The 15,711-nt window shown below is 46.2% G+C and overlaps 1 protein-coding gene across 1 annotated transcript in view; it reads left to right on the top strand.

Annotated features, from left to right (window-relative positions):
• Positions 1–15,711, top strand: part of LOC138452783 (WAP four-disulfide core domain protein 3-like) — a 253,499-nt gene that overhangs the window by 199,242 nt on the left and 38,546 nt on the right. The gene's annotated exons all lie outside the window — the stretch shown is intronic.

Below are 15,711 nucleotides of genomic sequence, written 5' to 3'. Positions count from 1 at the left end.
AAAGTAGTTACACATGACACAAAATGGATATTTAATAGAAACATTGTAATGTAAGCTTTATAACCAATGCTTTGATTGAAAGGGATGCGGGGGGTGAGGTGACATGGAAGGAAGTGACATGGAAGGAAGTGGTGGGATGAATGGGAGAGAGAGTGTAAGAGGAGTAGGAAAACAAGGCACCCACTAAAAAGCGGCCCAGGGTGTAGAGGCTCACCAGGATCTCACCCAGAGTTCCCCATAGGCCAATCCACCTCTCGGACTGTTCAGTGTATACACAGATCATGTGACTTGGTCTATGAGTGCCTGGAATCTTGAGGAGAAATGCACTATATACAAGAAGCATCTGCAAAGAAAATACTTGTGTGGTTATATTAAGGTATTCTGATGAGTGACAGTGTGTCTCCTTATGACAACTTCAAGGCAATTACCCTATCTGTGTCTCATAAAACCAATATCGACAACAATTATAGTGAGAAAGAAAAAAATACTAATTCACAACTCACTGTCACACTGCATTCACACTCATCAATTCAATCTTTAAGTGCTTTGTGCTTTCTAACATCAAAATGATCTTAATCAAAGCAAGAGCCTTATGGCATTATAGTGATGTTGTTGTTCTAAATCAAACATGTCTCTGCACTGATATACAGAATTCAAAAAATTCACACATCACATACAATTCCAAATACAGCCTGCCCAACAAGTTTCGTTCCTAATCAACTGGGTCATGAATTACAGGAACTTCTTCAGGGGCTTATCTGAAAGTCTGTTGCACAGTAGGGTACTTTCAATTCTACACCTTTATTCTCTTAAGTCCACCATCAATTCTGGTCTTAGGACTCTGCTTCCAGTTCACAGAAAAATTGCTTATTCAATCTGGTGACGCCACTGACTTGTATGCGTTCCTGACATCTGTACACTATATTTGCTTGTCAGCTTCGGGAACCATTCACTTTACTTCCCTATAAACAGACAATAATTACTAAAGGGTTAATAAATAATGGCAAAAGTGAATACCATGTTATTTGGGCAAAGTCATGAGCAGAGAGACGAGGATTTAACAAGCAGCTCTTAGGAGGGAATAGCAGAGCCTCTGGGGTCATGCACAGTTAGGGAAGATGAGGGAGGAGAGAGGAAATTAGATTTGTTTAGTCAGAGTATTTGGCAGAGTTAAGAGCATTAGTGAAGGTAAGAAGAGTTTCTTTGTAGACCATACATTTGGTGGGGAAGAGATCTTTGTGCTAATAAGTTGGGGTGCATGGTAGTCCTCAGTGGTTCAGTGCCTGAGGGGATTAATGATTGAGGAAGCTGAGGGTTAAAGGAGTGAGCAGGACAGTGATTGTTGAAGGTGATAGGCAGTGTGGTGTTTAACTCAGTAAAGTTAAGCTCAGTAGAGCAGGCAAGTGGAGGAGGGAGAGCTTGGTGGGAGACCTTATCTTGACCCATGCAAGGGACCCATGTAGGGGACCATAGAGTCAGGTTTACATTTCTGTTTGGTGATAGAGGAGGGAAAGGTTGGAATTCATCAGTGTGTGGGCAGAAGGGGAGATGTCAATATAGAGATCTGGAGAGTCAAGTATGGAGGATGGCAATATTAACTAGGGTATAGGTAGGGTGGTTGTGGAGGGTGAATAACAAGTGGGTATAAGGGGTGGAGTCCAGTTGTAGCTTGTGATCCAGGTCCATGCTAGAGAGAATTATGTCACCCGTTATGACAGCAGGGACGTCAGTTGGGAGGGTTTCAAGCAGAAGGTTAAAGGCAGAGAAGAGGTTAAGTGGGCTAGTAGTGGGTAGATGAGGATAGTTCGATGGATGGGAGCCAGCAGTTAGACAGAGATCTGCTTGAAGGAGGAGGAAGTAAAGTCAGATGGATTCAATGTTGCAGAATGCCAGAGGGAGTTCAATAGGGCCAGGGTGACTGTGCGGATGGGAGGTAGCCGAGGGGAGATGTTTAGGGTGGATTAGATTGGGTAGATGGAATGGGAGGGAAAGGAATGGTTGGGTGCCCTCTAGAGCGACAACGGAGAATGGAAATAGGGAGGGGCTGAGGTATTGGCGTTATAGATTAGGGTCAATAGATGAGAGGGAGTGACAGAACATAAGAAGGAGGAACATGATTAATAAAGACATGTTCAGCAGAGGGGAGTAAAGGTGGAAGTATGGGGCTAGGGCCCTGAAGTAGCATGGGGGTGGTGTTTACCTTGGCAGGTAGAAGTGCAGTAGACTTTGAACTGTGTATCATGGACTTTGCATGCTGTATTGGTATTGCCAATAACACCTAACAATATATACCTGTCTAGTAGTGACCATTAGTGCCTAACTATAGGCAACAGACCAATAGCACCAAATATTCAGAAGCTATGTTACCTTTTTAGTCTCTTGCAAACCGCTTTTCATTTATTATAACTGAAAACGTACCTGCATAGAACACTGTACCCCAGTTACCAAACAACTATGCTAGCTGTTTGATGGTGCCCACCAGGAGTGCAAACAGGGGGTGCACATACTTCTGCCTGGCCCTGCAATGTCGGGTGCAAAGCAGCACGAAGGTGAGGCTCCAGCCTAAATGCCTGATTGCTAGGCAACCAAATCCCTTTTTCAGGGAACAACATCCGCCGGCAGGCGGAACCGCCGGCCAGAAGACGAAGGCCAAAGAAATGGGCTTTGTTTGCCATGTGGTCCCCAGTCAAGCCGTGACCACCTGAGGGAGAGGGCAGGAGCCCTAACCCGCATCAACCAAGTATCCAGGAGCTGCCACCAAGAGCAGCCCCTCACTCGATACAGCCTCCTGCACCAAGGCATCGGCCACACGTAGGGTGAGATTCTATAACCCCTGCCCCGTGCATCCGGCACGGCAGCATCTTTGTTTCTATCATTACTACCATTGTTCTGTGCCCCGATCCGAAGCGTCCCTGCCTGCCTGACTTCAGCCAATACTTCCGCCTGGCCCTGCAATGTCAGGCGCAGCGCGGCACGAATGTGAGGCTCCAGCCTCAATGCCCGAATGCTAAGCAACCAAAGCCCTTTTTCAGGGAACAACATCCGCCGGCAGGCGGAAACGCCAGCCAGAAGACAAATGCCAAAAAAAAAGGCCTTGTTTGCCATTGTTCGCCGGTGGGCGCCACTTGCCTCCTGCTCTAACTTTCTGCGAAAGTACTGACTTACTTCTCCTCCACTCTTCGTCCTGTGTACACCGTAGTACTATCTCTCAAATGCTTGATCTCCCCAAGTGTACATGGGTCTCCATTTATCTACTGTGTTACCATCACTTGCTCCAACCTATTACACGCAATCTTCTAAATGTGCTATGAATTCTGAAATAGCCTATTACGAATATTGTTTATAACTTTTACAACTCCCCCATTGTGCCAAAACTGTCACCCAGCCATCCACATGTATCCTACTCTCTGTGCTTGCCCTCACATTAGTAGACTATAACATCAGAAAATGTACTGCTCCAATGCTAAAATAGCCCACTCTGCTGTTACTACCCCTATTATATACTGTTGGAATTAGTGTATCCTGCTGTTGCTAGCCCTGTGTTCCAATACTGATATAGCCTATCCTGCTGTTGCTAGCCCTGTGTTCCAATACTGATATAGCCTATCCTGCTGCTGCTAGCCCTGTGTTTCAATACTGATCTAGCCTATCCTGCTGTTGCCTGCCCTGTGTTCCAATACTGATATAGCGTGTCCTGCTGTTGCTAGCCCTCTGTTCCAATACTGATATAGCCTATCCTGCTGTTGCTAGCCCTGTGTTCCAATACTGATATAGCCTATCCTGCTGTTGCCTGCCCTGTGTTCCAATACTGATATAGCCTATCCTACTGTTGCTAGCCCTGTGTTCCAATAATGATATAGCCTATCCTGCTGTTGCTAGCCCTGTGTTCCAATACTGATATAGCCTATCCTGCTGTTGCAAGCCCTGTGTTCCAATACTGAAATAGCCTATCCTGCTGTTGCCTGCCCTACTCCTTACTGTTGGAATAGCCTACCTTGCTGTTGTCACTATGCTAATCTGCCTTATCTTAATCATGTTCCCTTATTGCATTATTCAAGAAAGTGTTCCATGCCTTGGCAACCACTATGTAGCCTACAAAAATGTACTGAATAAACCTGTCTGCCCCCGGCATCACTCCATCACATGCCCTACTCCATTCCTGCCTTCCATGCCACCATTTCCACTTGACAACAACTATTCTCACACAACTAGCACTAATGACATCACTTATGATACTAAAACATGCACCAAGCATCGCATAACGGAGAATGCCCAGCCATATTCTAACACTGGAAACAACCTTTCCTATCCCATCTCTGGCATGACCAGGTACCACCACCTAACATCTCGAACGACATGCCACTACATACCCAACCCTAATAATGATACACCTATACTCTAACCTACCTCATTTAACCCACAAGTAGGCACACCTATTACCAACCCCAACACAGCAGAGCGTAACCACAGAACAGGTACCAGACTTCCCATGAACATCAACCTACCAGCCAAACCGAACACCAAGTCCACTAGTAAACCGCACACTGCCTCCAACCATCCCAGTCACAGGTGCAAAAACTCACACATCAATAGGACAAAGAACTCAGTGGACCACAACCCCAGCCACACCCAGAAGGATACTCAAAACACCCTAAAACAGGAGCACTACTAAATGCCAGGTCCCTTGTTGCCCTTGCAATTGAAATCGCAGATATAATTTCGACTAACAACTTTGACTTTCTAGCCGTAACAGAAACCTGGCTAATGACGCAGCCTGCCTGTCCCTAGCTTTAGCGATCCCCGATAAATGTTCCATCCTCAGAGCTGACAGACCCAACGCTCGCGGAGGAGGATTAGCCATCATCTTTACATCTACCCTAGACATAAGATTATCCACCTTTTCTACTCCAACATCCTGTGAACTCCTCTCAGTTAAGCTCCAAACGTCCCCTAAAAATACTGTCACTGTCCACCTAATATATAGGCCTCCAGGTCCCCCCGGATCGCCCAAAGACATTACGTCACTAGTAGCTGAGAATACTAAACCCATGGTGCAAAATATTATCCTAGGTGACTTCAACCTTGGCTATAACGACCCTAACAACCTTCCAGCCACCTCTTTAGCCAGTGCAGAACAAGGCTTCACACAAATAAACACCCTAGCGACTCATGAGAAAGGTAGGACACTTGATGCAGCTCCGAGTGGTGTTATGGTTTCTTTTGGGGTTTGTTTTTTGAACAATTTTTTTCATTTAGAAGTTCCTAGATTTCTTGTCCTTTCTGTTATTTTGTTGGGGGGTTTCTTTTTGAGATGTGTAGATGTGGGTGTACATTTGACCAATGATTTTGTAACGGACGGTATGAATTTGAGCGGTCCTGTTGGAGACTATATGCGAGTGATCTCGTGGAATTTAAATGGGTTGAAGAACAATATTAAGAGGAAAAAAGTTATGCCGCATATAAAACATTATAGGGCTGATGTTCTTTTCCTACAAGAGACACATTGTACGGAGATTGAGGCAGTTGCGTTTGGGAGAAGTTGGCCAGGTTTGGCTTTCCACTCCACCTACAGTTCAAGTTCTAGAGGGGTCTCTATTCTGTTTAAGAAATATTTTCAAGGGAGTGTATTGAATTATAAAGCTGACAAGATGGGGAGGTGGTTATTGGTTAAGATCCAGATTCAGGACATGGAGATGACTTTGTGTAATATCTACGCACCAAACGTTAACGGGGATGCTTTTTTTAATGATTTAGGGGAGAAAACCTTTGGATTTTGGAAGTGGCAACATTCTGTTGGGGGGTGATTTTAACCTGATGGTGGACCCCTATTTGGATAGAAATAATCACAATGTCAGAGATGGAAGGAAAAGGGATAGAGAAGCTTTGAGATTGTTGATGGATGAGTTTGCCCTGTCTGATGTATGGAGGTTGGAGAATTCCACTGGGAGGGAGTACACATTTTATTCAAATGCACATCATATATACTCTCCAATTGACAATGTTTTAACGTCTGGGTTTCTCACAAGAAGGGTGGAGAAATGTGAAATAGGGAGTATAATAATATCTGACCATGCTCCTGTGAATATGGAAGTTTCATTGGAGTATTCATCAGATAAGACCAAATTCTGGAGGTTTAATACAGGAATTTTGAAGAGGATGAGTTGATAAAGGAGTTAGTTGATGCAGCTTCAGAGTATTTGAACACTAACTTGAATGGGGAAGTTGGGGTGGGAACCAGTTGGGAAGCGTTTAAGTGTGTGATGCGTGGGGAGGCTATGAGAGTGTCAGGGATCAAGAAAAAGAAAAGGGATGCAGAGCTGAAAGAATTGAACTCCACAGTGGATGTTTTGGGGAAAGAGCTCATGAGACATTTTGATAGTGTGAAACATCTTAAATTAATGAACATGAAGTATAAACTGAATAAGATCCTTAGTGAGAAAGCAGAATTTGCATTATTCAGATTAAAATGCAAGTATTATGAGGGGGGGAGGGGAATGTGGTAGGCTATTGGCCCATAGATTAAGAAAGAGGGATTCTGAGAGGGCAATAGGAGCGATAAGGAAAACATGTGGGGTGACCAGTTTGGAAAGCAAGGCTCAAGGTATTTTGCCTCCCACTTTACACCAGGCATCCATTTCTTGTATTACTCAAACCAGATCGCCCTGAATTAGACCCTGGGAGTTACAGACCCATTATCCTGATGAAAACGGATGGTAAAGTCCTGTCTAAAATTCTGGCAGCCAGACTTGAGAAAATCCTCCCTAGGTTGATCCATACTGACCAAGCTGGTTTTGTTAAAGGTAGAATATCGTCTACGAACATGAGGTTGTTACTGACGACGGAGGAATGTCAAAGGTCGCAAATTGAGTCAGTCGCTATTTCCCTGGATGCCGAAAAGGCTTTTGACAGGGTGTGCTGGAAGTTTCTGTAATATACAATGGAGAGAATGAATTTTGGAGTGGAGTTTTTGAGATGGGTGAAAGTCTTATACAATAAACCATTGGCAATGGTTAACACCAACGGCAGATTGTCTGGAGAATTTGAATTACAGTGGGGGACACGACAAGGATGCTGTCTCCATTGTTGTTTGTGATCTCGATTGAACCCTTGGCAGAAGCAATCAGATCCACTCCAAGAATCAAAGGGGTTTGCTATGGAACAACTTGCCAAAAGCTCTGGTTATATGCGGATGATTTATTGGTGGTGGTGCAAGATCCATCAAACTCAATAGCGGAATTGATGAAGGTCCTGGATGATTATGGCGCAATCTCAAACTACAGAATTAATTGGCAGAAATCAGAGACCTTACCATGCTCAGACACCACAACTTATGAAGTGGTGAGAACTTTTGGGTTCAGATGGTGTGCTAGTAAAATGAAATATCTAGGTGTCTGGGTAACTAAGAATTTGAAGGATCTTATGAAAACTAACATGGATCTTTGTATCCAGAAAATAAACCAGGAGATTGATCGCTGGTCTGCACTTCAGCTGTCCTTAGGGGGCAGGGTAAATGCAATAAAAATGACTTTGACACCGAAAATAACTTATATGTTAGGAATGATTCCGATGCCAGTGCGAAAAATGGAATGGACGAAATTGGATTGTATGCTTCAGTCATTTGTTTGGAATGGGAAAATTCCAAGGTTGAAACTTTGGAAACTACAGCTCAAAAAAGAGAAAGGGGGCTTGAACATTCTGCATTTTGAGCGATACCACCAGGCGTTCACCTTGAGGCACATCCTTCCGTTCCTGGTGTCAGAGGATGAGTGGGCTCGTGCTGAGGCAGAGAGGGCAGGGCTGTTGGATATGTGGACCATTCCATCAACCATTACTTGCAAGAGGGCCCACGGCTCAGCTCCGACAGATTTCTTGAGAACAATTTGGAGAGCCAATGAACAAGTAGCCGGAATAGATTCTGGTACAAATGCAGAATCATCGATATGGCTGAATCCCAGAATTAGAATTGGGAAGAAAGTGATTTTTTGCAGAAGTTGGTTCACGGCAGGCATTAAGAAAATTGGGGATTTGTTCAAGAATCAGAAATGGAAGACATAAAGGGAGCTCAGGGTGGAATACAACCTGGCCCAAAATGTATATGGTGACTACAGGAAATTGAGGAAAGTGGTGACCCTGCCATCTGCAAATGCTTTCCAATTGGTTTCCAGTATCAAGAGTTTATCTGGAAAGGCACATTTAGCCTCTAGAATGTACACTCTGTTAAGTGACTTCTCAAGGGATCCTGATGACATGGTCAGGGGTTTTGGAAACGGAAATGACTTCTCAAAAATGGAAAAGTATATGTGCAAATATCAAGAGTCTCCCTGAATGTTGGGGATCAAGATCGTCAGATTAAGATACTCCACAGAATATTTTGGACTCCTGTTCATCTTTTCAAACATGGTTTATTGAACCCTGACATTTGCTGGCGATGTGCATTGGGGCAAGGCACTTTGGAGCATATGCTGTGGGATTGTGTTAAATTGAAGGATTTCTGGAATGGGATAGTGAAGGTAATGAATGCTGGAAGAGATGGAATACAACTTTGAAACATTGATCCTAGGTGAAACTGTACTGCTGGAAGACTTGAATGATGGACAAATCACTTGGATTATGAGAGGAGCAGCAGTGGCAAAGAGAGTGATACTAAGTGCGTGGAAGTCAGCTGACTTTATGAACTGGCGCAAATGGATGGAAGGAATGTACAAAATTTGCAACATTGAACGAGTAAATTACATGCTGCAAAAGAAAGTTTCAAAATTCCAGAAGATCTGGGGGCCTTTTTTGGATTTGAATATGTCATAAGAAGTGGTTTGATTTGAGGACTGCAAGAGAGATGTATTTCTTGTAATTATAATGTTATCGTATGGTATTGATTTGAGGATTACAAAAAGGCTTTGTATTTTTTGGAATTATTATAGGGTTCTGAAAGGATGAGTTAAAGGTTGTTAAAAAAAACCACCCCCCCTTTTGTTTTATAATTTTTTTTCTTTTCTTCTCCTCTTTATATTTTAGTATTTTTTGATGTGTGGAGGGTGGGTTGGGTTTGGAGATATTGGGTTTTGTTTGTGTTGTGAAATGATTCATTGATGTGAACATTGTTTTTGGTATTGTATTGTATTATGGTTTTGGGAAAATAATAAAATGTGTTGAGAAAAAAAAAGGACACTTGATTGGGTAGCGGACCTTAATCGTAACTTTACCCTCAAGGACTCCTCACAACGTGTAACGACTGATCATCATCTCCTATCCCTAGAAATCAATGTCAACAACCCAGAGTCTAAAAAACTCACTAATGCACCTCCTTGTCTGACCAGGAACAAACGTAACATGACAGCTGAGGCTATAATACCCCTGATAATCCCCGTTCTCAAATCGCTTCCTGCCACTAACGACCTGAATCTAATGGTAGACATCTACAATGACTCTATGTCCAAAGCCATAGACACCACTGCCCCGCTAAACTGCGCAAAGGCAAACCTAGAGCACATCTGAACTCCTGGTTCACCCCTGAACTTAAATTATTACGTACAGAAAAAAGAAAACTTGAGACACTTTGGAAAATAACCCCCTCAATAGAAAATAAAAGTAACCTAACCAACATCACTGCCACATATAAAAGTGAGATACTCAGTACCAAAAAAGAAACCTTCAACGACAGAATAAACCAGGCAGGATCCAGTACTAAAGAATTGTTTAACATTCTAAAAGAACTGGAAAACCCAAATCCACTGGAAGACACCTACACTAAGGATTAACCCTGGTGCACTAGCATTCAAAGTGCTCTCTCCAACAAAATCACAGGGGTCCAGTTCAAAATTGCTGACAAACGTCTCCAACTTACCTCTGACACCCTCACCAGCCCAATCTTGCCCTCAGCTGTACACCTCAACTCTGGATTCAAATTCAACAACGTATCCATACCTGAGGTACACAAAATTATAGCATCTCTAAAACCATCTAACCGTAAAGGTGACAGCTGCACAGGTCAGATTATAAAGAATGCAGCCAGAGATTTATCTCCTTTCATAACCAAACTAATAAATGCTTTGTTCGCTAACAGCTCAGTCCCAAGCAATCTGAAAGAATCCTGGATTCTCCCATTACTCAAGAAACAAACATTAGATCCGTCTATACCCACTATTATAGACCAATTACCACACTCCCTTTTTTACTGAAAATCCTAGAGTTGCATACTTGCAAATTCAAGAATATCTTGAGAATAATCAACTACTAGGAACCCGTCAATCTGGCTTTAGACCCCGGCATGGAACGGAAACCGCCCTTGTCGACCTCAAAAGCCAGATCCATGAAATAAAAGTCAAAGGTAAAGTTGCCATACTACTACTCTGAGACCAATCGGCAGCCTTTGATTTGGTTGACCATAAAATCTTATGCGACCACTTTTCACTGACAGTACACTTCTCCATCGATTCAATATTTCCTCGTGAACCGAACCATGTGGGTCTTCTCACCTGCAGATGCGGCTGATCCAATCCCCATCATCTGTGGTGTCCCACAAGGCTCCTGCGTATCGCCTGCTTTGTGCAATATCTTTACAAAGCCCTTATTCGACAAATTGGACCGTCTGGGTGTTACCAATACGAACTATGCAGATGACACCCAGATACTCCTAACACTATCAGGCACCTACGACAGAGATGTCTATTGGATTAACAATGTCTACTCTATCATTCAGGCATGGATGTCCACAGCCTGAATTATGACAAAACTGAGCTGCTCCTAGCCGTTTCACCCAACAACCTTCAGAAACTCAGTCCGAATTACAAGAGCATCCACATCGATGGGAACAACATACCCATTGCCAAAGATGTAAAAACCTTGGGTTTCTACCTCAATGCCAATACCAATCTAACCAAACAGGTTAATATGACTGCCTCATCCACAGCCTACATGGGCAAGCTGATTAGGGCTTGCAGACACCTACTGTCTCCTAATAGCTGCCTGATACTGGCCAGAACACTTAGACAGTCCGAATTGGACTACTGCAATGGCCTATACTTAGGCGCCAACAAATCTATAATCAATAAACTACAGGTTCTACAAAATAATGCGCTCAGAGCTGTATTAAACATACCTAGAAGAGAGCACATATCAGCAACTAAAAAGCTTTATAAATGGCTCCCCATTCAAGAAAGAAATAAAAAAAAATAGACTTAAAAACCATCTGCCTAGATCGGCCACCAGGGGGCGCATGGATGCGGAGCACCTCCATGTGAGCTCCAAACCCACAGGCCCCAAAAGTGACCTGAGCCCCCACTTTTGACCCCCCCGTGTACAACAACGCCAGCCCAGGCAGTACGACCCAGCCCCCCACCAGCCAGGCGAAATTCCAGCGAGCATCGGTGAACTTAGTCGGGAGAAAAGGCTGGCGGCGAGTGCCTCCCCCGCCCGGCCACATACGCAGCAGTTGGAGCGTCGGCTGAGCCAGTACAAGCTCCGAGGCACCATCCCCCCGCTGAGAGTGCAGCTCACGCTGCAGCCCCCTGAGCAGTCTCCACCTTTCTGCCCACCCCGAAAACCCCAGTGGAGTCGGTGGGCGTCCTGTGGCGGCGTCCGATCAGGGCCGCTACAGCTACATTTGCCTCCAGGACCCCTGCCGAGTAAAGCAGAGCTCCGGAGAGGGTAGGTGTCCCACATATTCCGGCAGGGGGTGCGGGGAAGTGCCGAGAGCACACTGAGGACATCGTCCCCTTCCGAGGTGCCTCCCGCAGGGGTCCTGTGGCCTGTTGGCGTGACCCCGGTCGTGGGGGGGGCCGGATCGGAGATACAACTGCGGGCTTACCTTAGTAACGGATCGAAAGCAAGGAGAGTAGTCGGATGTTCATGAACGCACCCCGTTGTGACTGATTAAGTAAGGAGTGAGTGGAAGTCCATCTGAATGTAGCAGCAGCAACATTTTGTTAAATAAGAAGTCCATAAAGATTTATTCTTTAAAGGAGCGCGAGCCGGCGTAGCCCCCCCCCCCCCTGAGCCTGCCGCTGCCTGAGGCAACATTCGATGCACGCACCCCCTGGGGGGGCTCCTGCACGCTAACCTCTCCCTGCACCCCCACCTCGGAGTGCCCGGGGGCCCACACGATCAGGGCGCTGCTGGCCTGGAAGGAGAGGCTTCACCCCCCGGATGAGAACATCCCCCCTCTGTGGCAGCCCTGACACCTCTCAGTGCCCCCAGCATAGGCCAAAGTAAATACACCCCCAATTGAAGCCTCACAACACTCCTAGTGCCACACCTCCCCCTCACTTGCAAGGGTGCAGCGAGTAACGGGGTGAGACAGTCCCACGAGACTCTCCCACTGGAGGGGCTGCTTTCCCCTAGCATCTTCACAAGAGAGCCCACAGTCAACAGCCTCCCCCCGGAGGGCGACAACAAGCGCAGAGCCAAGCAATTCTTCCCAGCATCCAGGTGGGGTGCTATCCCCCCGAGACCACCCCACGCCAGGTCCAGTCTGCCTCCACTTCTGCGATCCAGGATCTAACGAAAGTGACCATGGACCTGCTCCCAGAATCCCCCTTGAACGTAACACTAGAAATCATGTCATATAAGGCAAGGGGCTAGTCCCTGAACCGAAGGCAACGCAGAGGGTTGGGCCCCCACCACAGGGGCGTGTGCCTTCCTCAGCATAATTGCCAGCCAGCTGCCCCCCCAAGAGCTACGCAAGTGGGGCAACAACAAATTGAAACAGAATACCCGTCTGGGTACCCCCCCTGAGCCTTCACTAGAGCCTAGGCCCCCCGTAACAGAGCCTGTCCCACGCAACCCCACTACGGCTTACAAACAGGCCTGCACTTACACTGGAGCACCCCCGACATCGCATTGGACCCGTGGACTGAAGCCAACGCAAACAAAGGGTAGGGCCCTTGGACCCAGGGCATGTGCATCCTCCCACCATTACGACCCTGATCTCCGGGACACACTGGACAACGTCCCACAACACACTCCAAGATTGGTATATCACATCAGTGCAGAGGGTAGGGCCCCCACTCCTGGGGCGTGTACCTCCTCGCATTCAAGCATCATATGAGCACCAAAAGCAAGTTGGCCAGATACGCCTACACACCGCCACATCACGACCCGGATATAAATGGCAAAATGTCAATGGAAGCCTCGGAGACAGGAGCAGCAGCCACCAAGGGAGACATTGCCGTTCTACTGAGTGAAATCCGAGATATGCTGGCTAATCTCGGCGGTAAAATTGACAAGGTGACCCAGAGAGTAGATAACATCGAGGAGAGACTAGAGGGCGTTGAGAACAATCAAGCCTCAATAAATACACTGGAAGCCCAATTGGACCTCAAAATGCGCAACATAGAGAAAAGGGAGGAGGACATCCGTCTGAAGAAAGACGATTTAGAAAATAGAGAAAGAAGAAATAACTTTTTTCGGAATTCCGGAACGTGAAGGGGAAACAGAAGAAGACCTCAAACAAACTATACATGATATCATCAGAATCCTAGCCACAGATGAGAACATCGATGAATTTACAAGAATACATGGAGCCGGTGGCCCATCAGGTGGCCCGAGATCCGTCCTGGCCAGATTACATAGATACCAAGACAGACAAAGGATACTCTCGAAGGCCAGGTCAGGTGGCACCCTCACCTTCGGGGCAGCCCAAATAACCATCTTTCAGGACTTATCCTCGCTCACCCTGGTCCTGCGACATCTCTGCAGCCCCCTAACGAAATGGCTCAAGGATCAAGGCACGAGATATAGGTGGGGATACCCCTTCTCCCTCACATTGAGCACAGAAGCAGGAAGATAATACTCCGCTCCAAAGACGAAATTCTTGAGTGCATCGCAGACCTCCTTGGGACCGGCCCAAAAGAAGGAACACAAGAGGAACCAGTACAAGACAGAGTGAGATGGGGGCACCAGGGCCCGAGAACGAAATAAGTCAAGGGCTCCAGAAAGTACAGACGGCCCAATGATACGCCGGACAGTAACAAATTATACTGTACACTCAGGTTCCTCATCTTGGCAACGTCCATCTTGATACCATTGTTCGGAAATTCATCAGCACGCTGGAGTCCGCTGACTGCCAGGCACCGGGTCACAACGAACTTGCCATCTGAACTAAAGGGACGACCAGCTGGTGAACGATGAACCCGGAAACTGCATGTACCATTGCAATTACTATTTCACAATAACAGTTGTTGTTGCTTGTTAAAATGTTGTTTAAGTTGATTTTCAAGGAATTGGGGGGGGTGGGGACTCAAAATGCTAAGAAGATAATAGTTGTGTTCGGGGTTGTGCGGTCACGACCCTCACGGTGGTCCGATAGTAGACTGGCTGTATGCACCTGGTCCAACTCGGACGCCATCAAATCGGGACACAGCCACTCATGGGGAAAACGATGGGTGGAAAGCTAGAACTGAGGGCAACAGGTATTATGCCTAATACCCTGAAGGGGAGGGAGAGAGGAGGGATGCACAACATTTCAAAGCCTCAGTTGGTTGGAGGCAGTTACCAGACTACTTCCACTGCAGTGAATTCCTGCAACGGGCAATGCGACATGACGAGCGAATGCATAGGACTCTCCACTTATCAACGGTCATGACGAATCAAGTGACGGGCATGGCATGCTCAAAATTGGCACGCTGAACGTCAAGGGGCTTAATTCCCCCACCAAAAGGTTGCAGGTCTCCAGAGAGTTCAAGAGAGTGAACCTAGATGTACTTTTTCTACAAGAAACCCGATACATCAAAGGAGATTAGTGGAAGGTCTTATACACCAACTAGGCACTGAATATTGGGGCTCAGGCCCACTAAAGAAAGCTGGAGTCAGCATTTTAGTCAACAAAACAATCAGATTCAAGCTCTTAAAGTCCTGGACTAATGTGAGTGGCAGAGCACTTGCACTGGTTGGCAAGATACAGGGCACCATCATCACACTTGTGTCTGTATATGCACCCAATACCGGACAGTCCAGGTTCCTACAACAAACAATCCCCAAAATCATGAATGAAGCAAAGGGGGAAGTGATCTTACGAGGCGACCTCAACACGTGGATGGATCCAGATCAGGACAGGCAGGCAGGCAACCCACCAGCGACCCTCCTATCAGGCTCCGGACGCTCGCGGGTTGCGGACATGATGGACGCCTACAATCTCAGGGACGCATGGAGACACATGCACTCGAACCGCACAGGATTCACCTTGTACTCTACAAAGCATGCTATGTTCTCCAGATTGCATATATATACCTGACCTCGGAACTCGCCGCAGCAATGTCCAAATCCAGCATATCACCTTTACTTGGTCGGACCATGACTTGGTTACGGTCACTATCGATCAGATGGTTCTCCCCCGGAGGAGCTCCAAATGGTGATGCAACGAGACTCTCTTTAAGGATCCAATCTTTTGGGAGCAGCTTGTGCAGGACATCACCCAATACTTTGAGCAAAACAATACAGGCGAAATCTCCATGAATATACTATGGGAGGCAGGCAAAGCCACTTGGAGGGGAATACTCATTAAAGAGGGGGCAGCGAAGAAGAGAGAATGCCAACTCATAGAAAGTAGACTCCAAAATGAAATCACCCGACTTGACCTCATGGCACAATCTTTCGGACCCTGATAGACTACATAATATCAAGCAGGCCAACAACAAAAGGGAGGAACTACGGCAACAGGTAGCATCGTGTTCAAACTCCAATGTCTGAAGCAAAAGCAATACAAACATGGGGACAAGG

The sequence above is a fragment of the Ambystoma mexicanum genome, chromosome 4p, assembly GCF_040938575.1.
Source record: "Ambystoma mexicanum isolate Mex_15411 chromosome 4p, UKY_AmexF1_1, whole genome shotgun sequence".
In the NCBI taxonomy this organism is placed as follows: domain Eukaryota; kingdom Metazoa; phylum Chordata; class Amphibia; order Caudata; family Ambystomatidae; genus Ambystoma; species Ambystoma mexicanum.
The sequence above is the reverse complement of the archived record's forward strand: the minus strand, read 5'-3'. Positions and strand labels throughout refer to the sequence as shown.